General features: G+C 43.1%; 1 protein-coding gene across 1 annotated transcript in view; it reads right to left on the bottom strand.

Moving 5' to 3' along the window:
• The window catches only part of PCBP3 (poly(rC) binding protein 3), a 52190-nt gene extending 44325 nt beyond the window's left edge, over positions 1–7865 (bottom strand). The window contains exon 1 of the mRNA XM_060282442.1: positions 7777–7865. The gene's annotated coding sequence lies outside the window, so the exon portion shown is untranslated. The remainder of the gene's footprint in view (positions 1–7776) is intronic.
• Positions 7866–17009: the final 9144 nt, after the last annotated feature.

Here is a 17009-nt window from a genome sequence, read left to right as displayed (position 1 = left end):
CCTCCTTGGGCTTTTATTGGCCAGAATAAGACAAATCTTGTAGTCTCTTGACAAACATTGTTTCCCCAGCTTCCAACTCAATTCAGAAATGTCACTGAAAATAATAATAAAAAAGACCACTGACCTCTGCTAGGAAAAAAAGAAGAAGACACACAGCATCTCCAACTGACCACAGGGCAGAAATTTACCCCACTGAATGCACTTTTGAAAATCCACTACATTTGGTAGCAAAAACCAACAAGTCAGCAACACTGCAAAGACCAGAATTGCTGGAGGCAAGCAATGGAAACCTACTCTTCAATGAGCCTGGAAGTGGGTCACAAAAAAGCTGTCAGTAACTGAGAAGGGAACTGGGACATTCTTTACCTGCCCTGAGTAGGCCTGACAGTATGTCAGTTATTTCTGCATTTAACTACCTTATTTTGAGGATGCCCCTGACTCCTCAGGAGTTGTTGTTTGGAGAGACAATAGAAAGAGAGCAAATCCCTTATGCCAAACCCTTCTTTTCCCACGCTGGTTTGCCACACGTCCCATGCCACTAACTCCCTAATCAGAATCACCACTCCTGGTACCCATTTTACCATCAATGTCCGCTATCCAGGAGGAACAGAAGCCCTCTCCAGGCACTTGCACTCACACATGAAGATTTAAAATGTGCGGTCTTAGCGGTTCTTGCCGATGCCTTTAAGTGCTCTACAACATAATAATCCAAGAATCAAGTGATTGTTTGCCAGATACCTCAGCTATGGTTTACAGTACTAACATTAACCATAGTTTAGTGTTAAGTCTAAACAAGGCCAGAGAAGCTTTCAGAAGTTTTGTAAGACCTTTCTAATTACAGTGGTCCCTCGACTTACGAATTACTTGACATCTGTAGGTTTCGACTTACGAACAGGACAAATGGCCGCACGCTTACGGATTTTTCTACATCCGAACGGAAACCGTTGGTGGCTTTAAATGCGGTTTTTTCGACTTACGAATTTTTCCGAATATTTTTTTTCCTATGGGAAGCCGCGTTTCGACTTCCGACCTTTTCGACCTACGAATGTGCATTCGGAACGGATTAAGTTCGTAGGTCGAGGGACCACTGTGTAGTCTGTACCTGCGCTATAGTTCTTGAAGGGTTTGATTCATATTCAGGGAGTGCTGCTTCATGGTGTGATTCTACACCACAGGGCTGTGCACACAACGAATGTGATTGTGTGGGCAGGGCTCTCAAAATTTGTCAATGAGAAAGACATACACGATCAGCGCTGCCACCCCCACCCCCGGTTCCATATGCTGAAGCAGCTCCCACACTGCTGGAAGGGCATGAGGCACTCTTTCACAGCCTTGACCCACAGCAGCAGTCATGGGACCCTCTGTGATTATTGCCCAATGGGAAACTCCCATAGCTGGCACCGTGCTGTGCTCAAAATAGAAGGTGCTCAGAATGCTCCATGACCAATAGCATCAGGCTGGGAGCCAGGGAAGAAGAGGCTCAGTTCCCACCTCTGGCTTGCTTAAAGGAGGGGAAGCCCCACCTCCTGGCCAACCCTATTGGTCTGACGGAGGCAGGAACTCCCACCTCGCGAGGGGGCTGAGCTCTCAGCCCCCATTGTGAGAGTTCGGTAGGGGCAAGCCCACAACACCACCTCTGTGGGATGCAGAAGTGGTTCTCCATGACCAATAGCAGGTTCCCCCTTCCAAAAGGAAGAAACTTGTGGCCTGTCACTGGAAGTTGTTTATTTGGTTAAATAAATTTACTAGTTGCTTCTCATCTGAATAAAATCTCAGTGTTACATTAAAAACCCATCCAAAATGCACAAACTGTCCTTACGTCATTGAACATGTAAAAGGTAAAGGTAAGGGGACCCCTGGCCGTTAGTAGCATTAATATCATTCATTAGCCTCAGGTGTAGCAGCTGGCCATGAAACACCCAGGAAAGGAATACCTTTCTTGTTCTTCTGGAATATGGTAGCCTGCCCAATTGCTATTGGGTGGTGAATATGTGCTATTTTAGTACTGTGCTTTATATGTTTCATATTTGCATTTATATTTCAGTGATAACAGTACTTCTTTCTAGGATTAAGAATAAAAACCAATGAAACCAATGCTATAAATGTATCAGCCATGCCAGAATACAACCACAGCACAAGGTCATCTGGGAGATAATTCTGCACACATGAGGTTTGCTTTTGCTCACGATTACCATGAGATTTCTAACACAACGGCCATTTGATGTAAACCCACAAATTCTAATTCAATATTAAGCTGCATTTTTGTGTCAATGTTTGCTTCAGGGAGAAAGATGAGGAGATCTGACTTTTTTATTTATAACTATGCATGTTCCCTAAACCATTAAGCTTGTGGCGTTAGCCTAAAGCTTCCATCAGTTAGTGATTGCAAACTAAAATTCTGATTAGCTGAAAACATTGATTTCCATGACCTTTCTCAGCCATCTCTTGATTGGAGAACATTTTTAAAGTACCCTCTTGCATGCTCTCTGCTGCACTGCCTGTCGCCCGATCCTCCTATTAGGTCCTAATCCTGTGATTATAAGCATTATATTTTAGCAGCTAAGAAGGTATATGGAGCAAACAACTCAGGATTATCATTTAATGTTGCATATCATGGTCAAGTCAGAGATGGCAATGGGGAAGGGGGAGATTTTTATGGTTCAGTAATCTCTGGAAATACATTTTCAGACACGTGTGGATTACTATTTAACTAAATTATGCTGCCAATATATGTGATCTTGTATGTAGAACAGTGGAGAGACCCTTCAAATCTCCTTCACTATTCCTTAACATGCAATGTGGGTGGTGAGAAGAAGAGGAAGAGGAAGAAGAAGACTGACTTCACATGTTTGCATTAAGGTTCACCCAGACCTTAATATCTTTGGAGGCCCTTATACAGGTGAATATCTAAATGAGTTATAAAAATGAACCCAACAGTGTTTTTGTGCTATAATAAATAACAGCTCTTGCTGTGAATAGTTAAGTGTGACTAGTTGCACTGGAATGTCAACAGTCAAAGAAACATAAATGGTGAACAACCACACTGTGAGGTACATTCAATTTATGACCATGGCTCCTGACCTAGAAGAAGATCCTTGTCTTTTTTGGGACATGGATTTTACTGTCTGCATGGTGCAATTGTGGATCCTGATGCTTTCTCAATAAGATGTGTTCCAGTTACTGTACTGTACTGGCAAATGGATTTGGCTGAAGCCTCTGCTGCCCCATTGAATATGCCCATCAAAGGAAGAGTTTGGGAACAGAGAATACGGCTTTGATTTATTGCATTTAACAGTTCAGTACCCGCATCATCCAGTGTGTGGCCCAGACTAGCAGAAACTGACAAAGCTTATTAGGAGTTTGCAATCCTGCAGGAAGACTTCACAATATTTTTTTGCCTCGAGGGGAGTGGAAGGTAGAGAAAATCTACAGTAGGAACTTGGAACAGGCCACATTTTGATGCATGTAGCATAAACACAAACACTCTCTATATTCAGCTTTAGTCACCCAAACGATGTACCACAAATTTAAAAGGCATCTAACGTGGAAAACTGTGGGGGTAATGCTCATATTTAATCTCCAGACGAGAGGCTGTGGAAAACACTTTTATGTTATGGAGCCATAATTTATGTGAGCCTCTCACCACGGACACCCTGGTTGCATTAGCCCTCTTCTGGAGTTCAGTCTTGACTCGCAAGGGACAAAGTCATAGGGGGTGAGGCAAGAACATGCACTTCATTGCCTCCCTATGTTTCTGAATGTACTGGACCTGCCCACTCCAGCCCAGGCTTTGTGTTTAGCATGGAGGCAGCTTGTAAGTATGTTTGCCCAGATGTGCCTGGAAACCTGGCACACCCTTATTCTCCGACACATATTTGCTGTTATGTGTCCAGGCTGAATGCCCAGAGAGAACTATTGAGAGCTTTCTTTATAGCAGCACCAGCCTCTGCTAGGATCAGAGTGTCTTTCTCTCAGCTGTTGCTGTCACCATGTGGGGTCACTGGCTAGAAGAAGTACAGTATGTCAGGGACATACAAATCAGGACTGCAACGTGTGAATTAACCTTGAATGGTTTGTTAAATGTCCTGTTTAAAATTTATACCATTCTCCAGGAACATATTTTATGTGGTCACTTCTCTTCACACTGCGCCCACTTAGGCCCTATCTGTTAACAAACTGGGGTTAATGATAATCCCTTGCTGGGAGCAGAATATAGTGGCCCAAGACACTACCATGGGTTCAACATTGAGGAGTGAGGTAATGAGACAATTGCTGCTGAAAATGCTTCAGTACCTGATACAAAGAGAAGCAACTGGAAGTGAGTGCCAGAAAAACAAGGCTGAAACAGAGAATATCACATGGTCAAGTTCCTGTAGCCTGGATGGGGAACCTAATTTCTCTAACAGAGCAGTACAGTGGTACCTCTGGATGCAAACGGGATCCGTTCCGGAGCCCCTTTCGCATCCAGAGCAGTACGCAACCTGAAACACCAAATCTGTGCATGCTTGCCGCGTGATTTGGCGCTTCTGCACATGCGTGTGGCGTCATTCGGCGCGCCTGCGCAAATTGCCAAACCCAGAAGTAATCCGTTCCGGCACTTCCGGGTTCAACGACGTGTTCGTAACCCGTGATGTACGCAACCCGCAGCAAACGTAACTAGAGGTATGACTGTATTGGAAAACACAACATTTCTGGAAAGGGGCACCATGTCTTCAGTATGACTACCCTGCTAGCCTTAATAATGGAAGTGTAGCAAATTGCACCACAAAAACTAGACTGGGACTACCCTGGAGTGCTTTTTTCTTCCTTTTGTAATCAGGGTGATATTTTATGAAAGTGTCTTTTTAATTAAAGAATTTACACAAATCTATCATTCTTGTGAAAGATTAGCATTAATATGTGTTTGACTTTGGGCATGCAAAAAAAAAAAAGGTTTTCCATCACTGTTAGACAGGTGCCTCTCATTTTGCTTTGACTTTGGTCCATGCCTCTTTTTGCAAACCTTAAAGAGCAACTCTACCACGTGTTGCTGTTACAGATGCAGAAGAACCACCAACTCTGTTCACAAACCCCATGCTCACCAGCGAGCAACGCTGCAAGGATTTTTGCTTGCCTAGGGGCCTTTTGCTGCTATGCCATTATAACATTTTGCATTATTTTATTCAATATTTTATGTCAAGTGTTCTATATAGCGTTTTTATGCATAGAGATGATTTGCAACATTAGGTTTTAAAGTTTATACTAATTAAAAAATTGGTAATGTTTGTTTTAAAGCAGCCTAATTTAGAGAGAGAATGGTAGTGCTTAATGTTGAATACGTTAGAGTTTTGCTACAGTTCTTTCACCATTTTTGTAACTGTCTTAGTGTCTAGAATGTCATAAAGGCAGGCTATACTTTATACTTACTTTATACTTAGCCAAACAACCCAATGTGCCGTGGCTGCAACATGCCTACCAGAAAACTCTCCCACCACAGGGGCCTCTCCTGCTTAGTACTTCTGCTCTTTCTCACTGAAGCTAAAATCCCAGCCTTTTAATCTGAACAATTTTTGTCAGATCCAGTGGGAAAGGAAACCTCCATTGAACTGTGTCTGCTCAGCGTCCATGCGCTAAGAAGCTAAATGAACTCTATGCAATTCAAGCATAAATTTGCATTTTTACTCACACAACACATTCATGTACAACAATATTTTAGCTTTGCCAGCAATCGTGCTGGTGTTTTTAACAACTTCACAGCATGACAAAACTCTTCAGGTGTAGCTACACAGACCACACAGAGACACACACACACACACAGAGACACACACCAGAATGGGGTCAATATAAGGCAGGCTCCATATTTTCCCCCTCAGTTGAAACAGTAGCAGACTGCTCTAACCAGTCATTCAAATTTGATGCTCTGTCCTGAAGTGAGATACCAAACTGCAATGTAACAAAGTTTCCCATGGCAATGTTGGTACTGTAGGCTATATACCAGGCACCCCCAAACTTCAGCCCTCCAGATGTTTTGGACTACAATCCCCATCATCCCTGACCACTGGTCCTGTTAGCTAGGGATCATGGGAGTTGTAGGCCAAAACATCTGGAGGGCTGCAGTTTGGGGATGCCTGGTATATACAAATAGGGAGCTCATAGAAAAGAACAAAAACTTAAAAATACTTCCTAGCAACCCTCAACAACTTGTAGGGTCCAGAGGCTAAGAAAACCACAGACCTCATATTGTGCCGGTATAGGAAGATGACAGCAACCAGTTCCTCTTTCACCTGAACAAGGGAAGATGTCAGACAACATTCACAGCCCAACAGACTTGGGGACACTTCTTAACCCCATTGTTTTCAATGACTTTGTCTAATCTAAATTTGGCTGTGAACAGAAACTGCAGTCAAACTATACGTTATCTTTTAAGTTTCTTGACTTAAAAATATTGGTTGACGGATTCAGCGTGAGAGGTTGTTGAACCTTTTTCTCCACCACCTTTTGTCTCAAAAATGTCTTCGAGATACTGCTCCCCCCCCCCGAGAGAAGACATATCTTTCTGCACAAGTGAGAAAGCAGGTGGGGGGGGTGCTTTTGAGTTAGGAAAGAATGATTGGATGCAGTCAGTGTCCTACTTTACAGAGAATGGCTGTCCATTGAAGGCAAAGGTCTGCAAGAGACTCAGAGGACAGTCCTTTATTGGAGAGGCACCCTCCTGTCGACTGCCTGGCCCTGAATCAGGGCCTGGAATCTGCCCATCAACACAGCACATGGGCAGGTGCACAGGTCAACTGGTCAGTTGTCGCAATCTTCCCCACTAAGATGATATTCACTGCATTTCTGATCAAATTATAACAATTATATCCAGATTTATACTATGCAGTGGTACCTCGGGTTACAAACACCTCGGGTTACAAACATCTCGGGCAGGGCCGTCTTGAGCAGATCGCGCGCCCTGGTGCAGAGGGGCGGAGATCGCTCCGCCACCCGCCCCGCCCTCGCAGGGCGCAATTGGTTTCCGCGCGGCGCCTTCCTTCCCAGGCCGGCGCCCAGCTTACCAGCCCCGCGCCATGGTGCACTGCGCCACCGGGGGGCTACGACGAGCCGGGCCTGATCTCGGGTTACAGACTCCGCTAACCCGGAAGTAGTACCTCGGGTTAAGAACTTTGCTTCAGGAGGAGAACAGAAATCGTGCAGCGGCAACAGGAGGCCCCATTAGCTAAAGTGGTGCTTCAGGTTAAGAACGGACTCCTGGAACGAATTAAGTTCTTAACCAGAGGTACCACTGTACATATAAATCAGCAGGTGCACATTTTAGGCAAATGCAAGTCTTCTTTTTTGGTGATGTATTTGTAAGTGGCTACCTTAAAGCTAATATGATTTAAGCTGTCTTTCCCTGCTGCTACTTTCAATCATCACCTCCACTTCTGTTTTTTAGTTTAGCTTCATTGTTCCTGCATCTCACAAGTATTGTTAATGTCCAGTTTGGCCCTCCTCTCACTGAAAATTGTATGTAAATAATAAAATACGAATAAAGGATGCTGTAAATCATATGTTCTTTAAGTTATTGTATTTTTCTGGGTTTTTGCAACAGAAACCTTGTAAACAGAATTGTTACAACAGAAGTTTTTGCCATTACTATTCCGACCATTTCTGTCTCAGTTGAAACCATGAGCCTATTGTGCTGGGTGCCATATACAGAAACCCAGATGAGGGAGTGACTAAGCAGACAGCAGAAGGCCAGAAATAGAATGAGCAAAAGCCAGGATATTCAATCCAAAATTTAGAACCAAAACATACCTTCCTGCCTCTTTATTGCAGACAAATTGGTGCTCCTCCCGCCTGCGGTTTTCACATATTGCACCTCAGGGCTGAATGATCACAAGGGAAAACCCCACAAGTGAGGATGTTCTGCAAACCCTTCAGTGTTAAGAGAGAAATTCAACAGCTTGTAAGAAGTGTTGAACAAATAGGAAATTGTCTTTGTTTTTTATTTTACTTTTCTCAAGCACTGCAAGACACAGAACAGGCTCTCCTCTGAAAGTAAGGCACCTTCTGCGTATATACAGAAGGGAGAGTTTTAGATCCAAGCCCAAATCATAGCTGCCAAGTTTTCCCTTTTCTCGCGAGGAAGCCTATTCAGCATAAGGGAAAATCCCTTTAAAAAAGGGATAACTTGGCAGCCATGGCCCAAACATGCCTGAAAGTAGGCCAGGCCATGCTGATAGTAACGCCCAACCTACGTTTTTCATTATCTGCCCAGATTTTAATCAGAATCTAATGTTACATCTGTTTTTAGAACCATTGATGCGGACAGACATTGTTCTCTCCATGTGACTCTCCCCACTCCATAAGACCTGCTGCATTGCTGGCCTCATAGTTGCTTAGTTTGCTAGCTGTTCTTCCTTGAAAGCGCAGGAAGAAGGCAGGGAAGGTGTTTGCATGGGTGTAGTAGGAAGACACAGACAAGCTCAAGAGACTCAGGTTTCCCATGCTGTACAGTACAAGGTATCTTGGGTTGCAGCAGGGCCTCAGTCTCTCCTGCGGAATTGTTAAATGTTCTGCAATTATCCATGTATATCTTAAGACATAAGAGTTAAATATATATCAGGGCTGCCATTTATAAGTGCTGTGTGAATAACCATTCTGCGCTGCTTATCACTTCCTAGGTCTTCATCTGCTGAAATGGTACCTAAAGTCATTCTCCTTATATGTGAAATGATGCCACTGCTTTCGTATTAACAGAACAGAAGAGCCAGTGAGCTCCACATCTGGGATTCTCCCTCTGTTCACTCAGCCTGAATCCATTCATTGCTCTTGTTTTAATCCCACAGGCAATATCTTCCAAATAATCGGCCTTCATTTTCAATCTCTTGATCTAGCTGTGTCCCTCAAATCCTCTCAGTCCAAGAGCAAAGCAATCTTAATGGCCCCATTTCATGCCTTGTTTGTTTTTAATCTTTTAAAAATGTACAGTACTTGAATGCAAGTTCTATGTGAATGTAATAAAGATTAGTGTGACTCTGCATTTCAGAATGCAAAGCATTTTTTTTATACAAAAGGGGGGAGTGTATATACAGAATATTTCCCCCCAGTGACCTGGATATTTGTGCAAAGTTAGAGTGAGCTTTTGACATGGATAATAAAATGAATGTCTATTTATCTTTTTTATGTTAGCAGTTTAAAATATGTTTAAATTAGCAGGTCGTGAAACACCTCCACAGGTGGAAGGGGTGGGCATGATTTTCACAGATTCCTCTTTCCTCCTCCAGTGCCTTCCCGCCTTCCTGGATCTGAGCTCCTTCCACAAACAGAAGAATCCTTTCATCAATAGAAGGGTGTGTCTAGATCCAATGCAATCTCTGGTCCCCCACCCCTTTGCATATCATTTAAATGTAAATAAAGTCAGAAAAGCCTTATCCTTTGGAAAGAGCTGTTGGGACACTTAAAAGAGTTTCTTGTAGTAGTGTTACCACACTTTAGCTTTTTATTCTAATAATATAAACCGATTCCCCTTCATGGATCAATGCCTTGTCGTGGCGAAGGGGCTTGAATAACTCAGAGAAGCTATGAGCTATGCCATGCAGGGCCACCCAAGATGGACAGGTCATAGTGGAGAGTTTTGACTAAACGTGATCCACCTGGAGAAGGAACTGGCAAGCCACTCCAGTATCCCTGCCAAGAAAACTCCATGGACAAAGACAACAGGCATATAAAAGTTATGACGCTGGAAGATGAGCCCCTCAGGTCGGAAGGCGTCCAACATGCTACTGAGGAAGAGCGGAGGACAAGTACAAGTAGATTCAGAGCTGATGAAGCGGCTGGGCCAAAGCCGAAAGGACGCTCAGTTGCGGATATGCCTGGAAGTGAAAGGAAAGTCCGATGCTGTAAAGAAAAATATTGCATAGGAACCTGGAATGTAAGAACCATGAGTGGAGGTAAGCTGGATGTGGTCAAAAATGAGATGACAAGAATAAATATAGACATCCTGGGCATCAGTGAACTAAAATGGAAGGGAATGGGCGAATTCAGTTCGGGTGACTATCGTATCTACTACTGTGGGCAGGAATCCTGTAGTAGAAATGGAGTGGCCCTCATAGTCAACAAAAGAGTGGCAAAAGCTGTAATGGGATGCAATCTCAAAAATGACAGAATGATCTCGATACGAATCCAAGGCAGACCTTTTAACATCACAGTAATCCAAGTTTATGCACCAACTACCGGAGCTGAAGAAAGTGAAATTGACCAGTTCTATGAAAACCTACAACACCTTCTAGAAATGACACCAAAGAAGGATGTTCTTCTCATTACAGGGGATTGGAATGCTAAAGTAGGGAATCAAGAGATAAAAGGAACAACTGGCAAGTTTGGCCTTGGAGTTCAAAATGAAGCAGGGCAAAGGCTAATAGAGTTCTGTCAAGAGAACAAGCTGGTCATCACAAACACTCTCTTCCAACAACACAAGAGACGACTCTACACATGGATATCACCAAATGGGCAGCATCGAAATCAGATTGATTATATTCTCTGCAGCCAAAGATGGAGAAGCTCTATACAATCAGCAAAAACAAGACCTGGAGCTGACTGTAACTCAGATCATCAGCTTCTTATAGCAAAATTCCAGCTTAAACTGAAGAAAGTAGGAAAAACCACTGGGCCAGTAAGATACAATCTGAATCAAATCCCTTATGAATACACAGTGGAAGTGAGGAACAGGTTTAAGGATTTAGATTTGGTGGACAGAGTGCCTGAAGAACTATGGATGGAGGCTCGTAACATTATACAGGAGGCAGCAACGAAAACCATCCCAAGGAAAAGGAAATGCAAGAAAGCAAAATGGCTGTCCAACGAGGCCTTACAAATAGCGGAGGAGAGGAGGCAAGCAAAATGCAAGGGAGATAGGGAAAGATACAGGAAACTGAATGCAGATTTCCAAAAAACAGCAAGGAGAGACAAGAGGGTCTTCTTAAATGAGCAATGCAAAAAAATAGAGGAAAACAATAGAATGGGGAAAACCAGAGATCTGTTCAAGAAAATTGGAGATATGAAAGGAACATTTCGTACAAAGATTACCATAATCAAGGACAAAAGTGGTAAGGACCTAACAGAAGCAGAAGACATCAAGAAGAGGTGGCAAGAATACACAGAGGAATTATACCAGAAAGACATGGAGGTTTCGTACACCCCAGGTAGTGTGGTTGCTGACCTTGAGCCAGACATCTTGGAGAGTGAAGTCAAATGGGCCTTAGAAAGCACTGCTAATAACAAGGCCAGTGGAAGTGATGATATTCCAGCTGAACTATTTAAAATTTTAAAAGATGATGCTGTTAAGGTGCTACACCCAATATGCCAGCAAGTTTGGAAAACTCAGCAATGGCCAGAGGATTGGAGAAGATCAGTCTACATCCCAATTCCAAAGAAGGGCAGTGCCAAAGAATGCTCCAACTACCGCACAATTGCACTCATTTCACACGCTAGCAAGGTTATGCTTAAAATTCTACAAGGCAGGCTTAGGCAGTATGTGGACCGAGAACTCCCAGAAGTGCAAGCTGGATTTCGAAAGGGCAGAGGAACCAGAGACCAAATAGCAAACATGCGCTGGATTATGGAGAAAGCTAGAGAGTTCCAGAAAAACGTCTACTTCTGCTTCATTGACTATGCAAAAGCCTTTGACTGTGTCGACCACAGCAAACTATGGCAAGTTCTTAAAGAAATGGGAGTGCCTGATCACCTCATCTGTCTCCTGAGAAATCTCTATGTGGGACAAGAAGCTACAGTTAGAACTGGATATGGAACAACTGAGTGGTTCAAAATTGGGAAAGGAGTACGACAAGGTTGTATATTGTCTCCCTGCTTATTTAACTTATATGCAGAATTCATCATGCGAAAGGCTGGACTAGATGAATCCCAAGCCGGAATTAAGATTGCCGGAAGAAATATCAACAACCTCAGATATGCAGATGACACAACCTTGATGGCAGAAAGCGAGGAGGAATTAAAGAACCTTTTAATGAGGGTGAAAGAGGAGAGCGCAAAATATGGTCTGAAGCTCAACATCAAAAAAACCAAGATCATGGCCACTGGTCCCATCACCTCCTGGCAAATAGAAGGGGAAGAAATGGAGGCAGTGAGAGATTTTACCTTCTTGGGCTCCTTGATCACTGCAGATGGTGACAGCAGTCACGAAATTAAAAGACGCCTCCTTCTTGGGAGAAAAGCCATGACAAACCTAGACAGCATCTTAAAAAGCAGAGACATCACCTTGCCGACAAAGGTCCGTATAGTTAAAGCTATGGTTTTTCCAGTAGTGATGTATGGAAGTGAGAGCTGGACCATAAAGAAGGCTGATCGCCGAAGAATTGATGCTTTTGAATTATGGTGCTGGAGGAGACTCTTGAGAGTCCCATGGACTGCAAGAAGATCAAACCTATCCATTCTTAAGGAAATCAGCCCTGAGTGCTCCCTGGAAGGACAGATCGTGAAGCTGAGGCTCCAATACTTTGGCCACCTCATGAGAAGAGAAGAATCCTTGGAAAAGACCCTGATGTTGGGAAAGATTGAGGGCACTAGGAGAATGGGACGTCAGAGGACAAGATGGTTGGACAGTATTCTCGAAGCTACCAACATGAGTTTGACCAAACTGCGGGAGGCAGTGGAAGACAGGAGTGCCTGGCGTGCTATGGTCCATGGGGTCACGAAGAGTCGGACACGACTAAACGACTAAACAACAAAACAATAAACCGATTATTTTAGTGCTAGGATTGGGGGAAATCAAGCTTGGACATATGAAGTCAGATCATTTGTCCACATCGCCCAGTGGTGTCTAATTTGGCTGGCAGCAGCTCTCCAAAATGCCCAGCACCTGACACCTGAAATCTGTTAACTGAAGGTGGAACCTGGACTCAAGGGTCATTGAATGCAGGGTGAGAAAGGCACAGGGGTAGGAACTGGATGAGCCAGAATGGGGAAATAGAAGTCTTGCATCCTTGGGCTTTCCTGAGTTCTAGTCCTTTAAGAATACCAAAACATGTCTAGGCATGAGTCCAATTTCAGCTGGTAACTTATTCCAGAGGACTTTGGGCTGGAGAAATAAAAACCTGGTTTCTACTACATGTTAAACACACCTCTGGGGCATGCAGTGCCCTATCTGAGGTTGCCAGGATAGGGATTGAAATTTGGTTGACTGGAGGAATTGATGGATGACTGGCATGGCTGACATGAGGAAGAGTCAGTCAACCCCTTTGTTTTCTGTAGAGTTGAAGGTGATAGAACGAAGAAGGAGCAATGGCTGGAACACTGGGTGGATCCATATACAATTTGAAACAGCAGCAGATTGAACAAAAAGATTAAAAGCCAAGCAGAAAAACTCAAAAACCAAAGACAAACTGAAACACACACACACACACACACACACCTCATAACCAGTTAAATGCCAAGAGAAGGGCCCTGTTTGGTTGCCAGACTATTCTGTGGCGACTCCAGTCATTCCTAGAGAGAAGGCAGGCAATTGTATTGCAATACTCCGTGGCCTCCAGTTGTCCTTCAGATGCTGATGGACTTCAACTTCCAATATGGCCTATCACTCAGGAACTTTTGGGAGTTGTTGGCAATATTTTGGAGTGCAACAGCTGGCCACCTCTGATTCATGAGGTTCCGCAAGGCTTTCAGTTTGCTTCCTACACTTTTAAACATCCAGAGGAAACTGCTTGGGGATGCCATCAAGAAAGGATGAGTTCAATATCATCAGTACGTAGATGGTCCACCATTCAGATTCTAGGGTTAGGCCCACCCAGAGGCATCCAGTGAGCTTCTAGACTGAATAGGGACCTGGACCTGGGTCTGCAAGGCAGTGAGGTAATGCTGATAACTAAGTGCACCATCCAAACACTCTTGGCGTTGGCCTGGGGGGGGGGTTGGCTTGGGTTGAGGCCTCCCCCTGACCCTACCAGCTTCTACAAGTGAGCAAACAGAAGCGCCACCAGCTGGATCCTCACTGCTAGCAGCCAGCAGAAGTTCCTGAAACGGAGGGGCCTTTCACTGCCAGCCTCCCAACTTTCTGCCCCAATCGGTTTGCGTCGTGGGGCTACGGACGCAGTGGGTGGCGTTAGGTTTATACCCTGAGCAAAGATTATCACAAAAGAGATCATAAAGGCTAGAAGATACTAAATAACAACATCCCAGTGAGATACTATAGCCCTTTACTTGGGAGCAATCTCCATTGAACCTAACGGGGCTCAGACATGCAGCAGTGATGCACCAGATAAGAATTGCTATTTAAGGAAACTATGTTGAACTTAAAAGATATATAAATAAAAGAAAAACGGAGTCATCTAATTCATGTTGGGTTTGTTCATGAAAGACCTTATCGCTAATGTTTGCCAGTAAAGATTATGGATCTCGGAAATCTTTCTCTCCTCTTCAGTATCTGAAGCCTCATAAACTGAGCACACTCCATTCTGACCTTGACAGCAAGCTCTAAAGCTGTCAGTCCAGATCTGTTTTCACTTCACCTAAATCTCAGCCTGAATTAAAATCAAGATAAGGGTTGGTTGTTTTTTTTATTTAAAAAAAGAATCTTATTATATGGGAGAAATCCAAAGCACAGTTAAGTCTCTTTAATGCCGATTGATGTAAGTGCGTTTAATTCTGTGTGGGATTGTGGTCTTTGTTCCCAGGTAACACAGATTTTTGCTAAAAAGGTAAAATCCACACTGAATGATCTCGCTTGTCTTGCAAGGCAGTGGCCTTCTCTCTCCACTGGTGTCATCAGGGTTTCTCCCCAAGGGACCGTGCTGTGTTTGGACTGCTCAGCAGGCGGAGTTGACTGTGCTCAGTGCGGAGGGAAAGTCGGAGTAGTTCCTCTCCTCCTGAAATTGCCACTTGTGAGGAGAGCCAGGACCATATCCCCATGCACTTTCAGGCCACTGGATTATTCCTTTCAGGATTCTTACCTATGATCACTGCAGATGGTGACAGCAGTCACGAAATTAAAAAACGCCTGCTTCTTGGGAGAAAAGCAATGACAAACCTAGACAGCATCTTAAAAAGCAGAGACATCACCTTGCCAACAAAGGTCCGTATAGGTAAAGCTATGGTTTTCCCAGTAGTGATGTATGGAAGTGAGAGCTGGACCATAAAGAAGGCTGATCGCCGAAGAATTGATGCTTTTGAATTATGGAGAAGACTCTTGAGAGTCCCATGGACTACAAGAAGATCAAACCTATCCATTCTGAAGGAAATCAGCCCTGAGTGTTTCACTAGAAGGACAGATCCTGAAGCTGAGGCTCCAATACTTGGGCCACCTCATGAGAAGAGAAGACTCCCTGGAAAAGACGCTGATGTTGGGAAAGATGGAGGGCACTAGGAGAAGGGGACGACAGAGGACGAGATGGTTGGACAGTGTTCTCGAAGCTACCAACATGAGTCTGACCCAACTGCGGGAGGCAGTGGAAGACAGGAGTGCCTGGCGTGCTATGGTCCATGGGGTCAAGAAGAGTCGCACATGACTAAACGACTAAACAACACCAACAACCTATGTTTCTGAGCAACTTACTAGTTCTCTACAAACTGTGATTATTTGTACATAGACTAAAGTCATTCTACACCCTAGAAATGCATGACGCATGCAAAGTCACAACTTTCCTTGCTGAAAGAGAACTGGTGTGTCACAGGGAGGTGGGAGAGACATCATGTGTCCCATGCGCATAAAACTGCTATCATTGCAGAAGTACAAAAAGGAAAATAAATGCAGTAACTGGGTTTTTTGTTTCTTTTTTGGTGCAATTTAACCTTACATATTCAAGAGTGGGCTTCTCTATATTTCTGGATGTCATCCTCCAGGTGTCCTCTTCAGAAACCAGAAATGACACTTACGTGTCTTGTTTGTCAAATTAGTCTCATGTATACTTAATAGTATTTTAAAATGATCTAAATATAAATTGCTGTCCGAGTATTCATGTACATATATCTATACATGTATGCATACAGACATATATACACAATATGCTTACATTCCTTATTTCTTTTCCTTGGCTTGGACAGAACACTGTGTTTATAATACCTGACAAAAGCAAATGATCAAAACTTGTTTTACAGAAATAATTAGCACTAACTCTATTCAAGGCTGCACTGACTGATTCTTGAACATATGTGTAACATTGATTTTTCTGAACAATCAGTGGAGCCTCATCAACATACTGTAATTGCACTCTGTAATGAGAAAATGCAAAAGTCGTGGATTTCTCATTTTTGGCAGTTTTATAATGTGAATATAGTTCATAGGTGTTCTCTAACTCTAGGAAATCCTCCCTTTTGTGAATTCATAAAAGTCATTGCCTACACAGTGGAAAATGAAAAGGGAAGCAGAAAAACACATTCTATCCTACAAAGTGATGTACATTTCACATTTTATTCTATTTAGACAACAAATTTTCATATCTGGGTTTCTGTTAAGAAATAATAAGGAAGCCATTTTCCATCCCAGTAATTCAGAAAACATGCGGTTTCATCTCTGCAGTAGTGCTTACACACTTTTGGACGCACACATAGCCTTTTATAATTAAAAGACTTGCCAAATATTCATTTTGTTCTTGGGTTTTAAATCCTAAGCACACTTATTAGGAAATAAGTGCCATTGAGCTCAATAGGACACCCTTCTGAGTTAATACGCTCAGGATTACAGTGTATATTTCTGGTTTCATTGGGTTGGGGGGACTGCAGTATAAGTATACCATCTCTTAGAGTATTTTACAAAAATGGGCAATGTTCAGCACAATTTACAATTCCTAATAAAATTCTTTAAATTTTTATGCTTGTAAACATCTTAAGGCAGTAATATGAAGGTCACTTATTAAGGAGAAAGCACCCGTGAGATCAGCGAGACTTACTTCTGAGTAAACGTGCTTACAATTGCACTACATATTTTTAGACTTCCTGTATCATTTACCATTTGATGTGAAATTTGGGGAGCTGTACTTCAAATATTTATTTCACTGTAATCTAAAATGTTAGGTTCATATTAGAAATGTCATGGA

Source organism: Zootoca vivipara, chromosome 1 (assembly GCF_963506605.1).
Source record: "Zootoca vivipara chromosome 1, rZooViv1.1, whole genome shotgun sequence".
In the NCBI taxonomy this organism is placed as follows: domain Eukaryota; kingdom Metazoa; phylum Chordata; class Lepidosauria; order Squamata; family Lacertidae; genus Zootoca; species Zootoca vivipara.
Note: the sequence above shows the minus strand (reverse complement) of the source record. Positions and strands in the feature narration are given on the sequence as shown.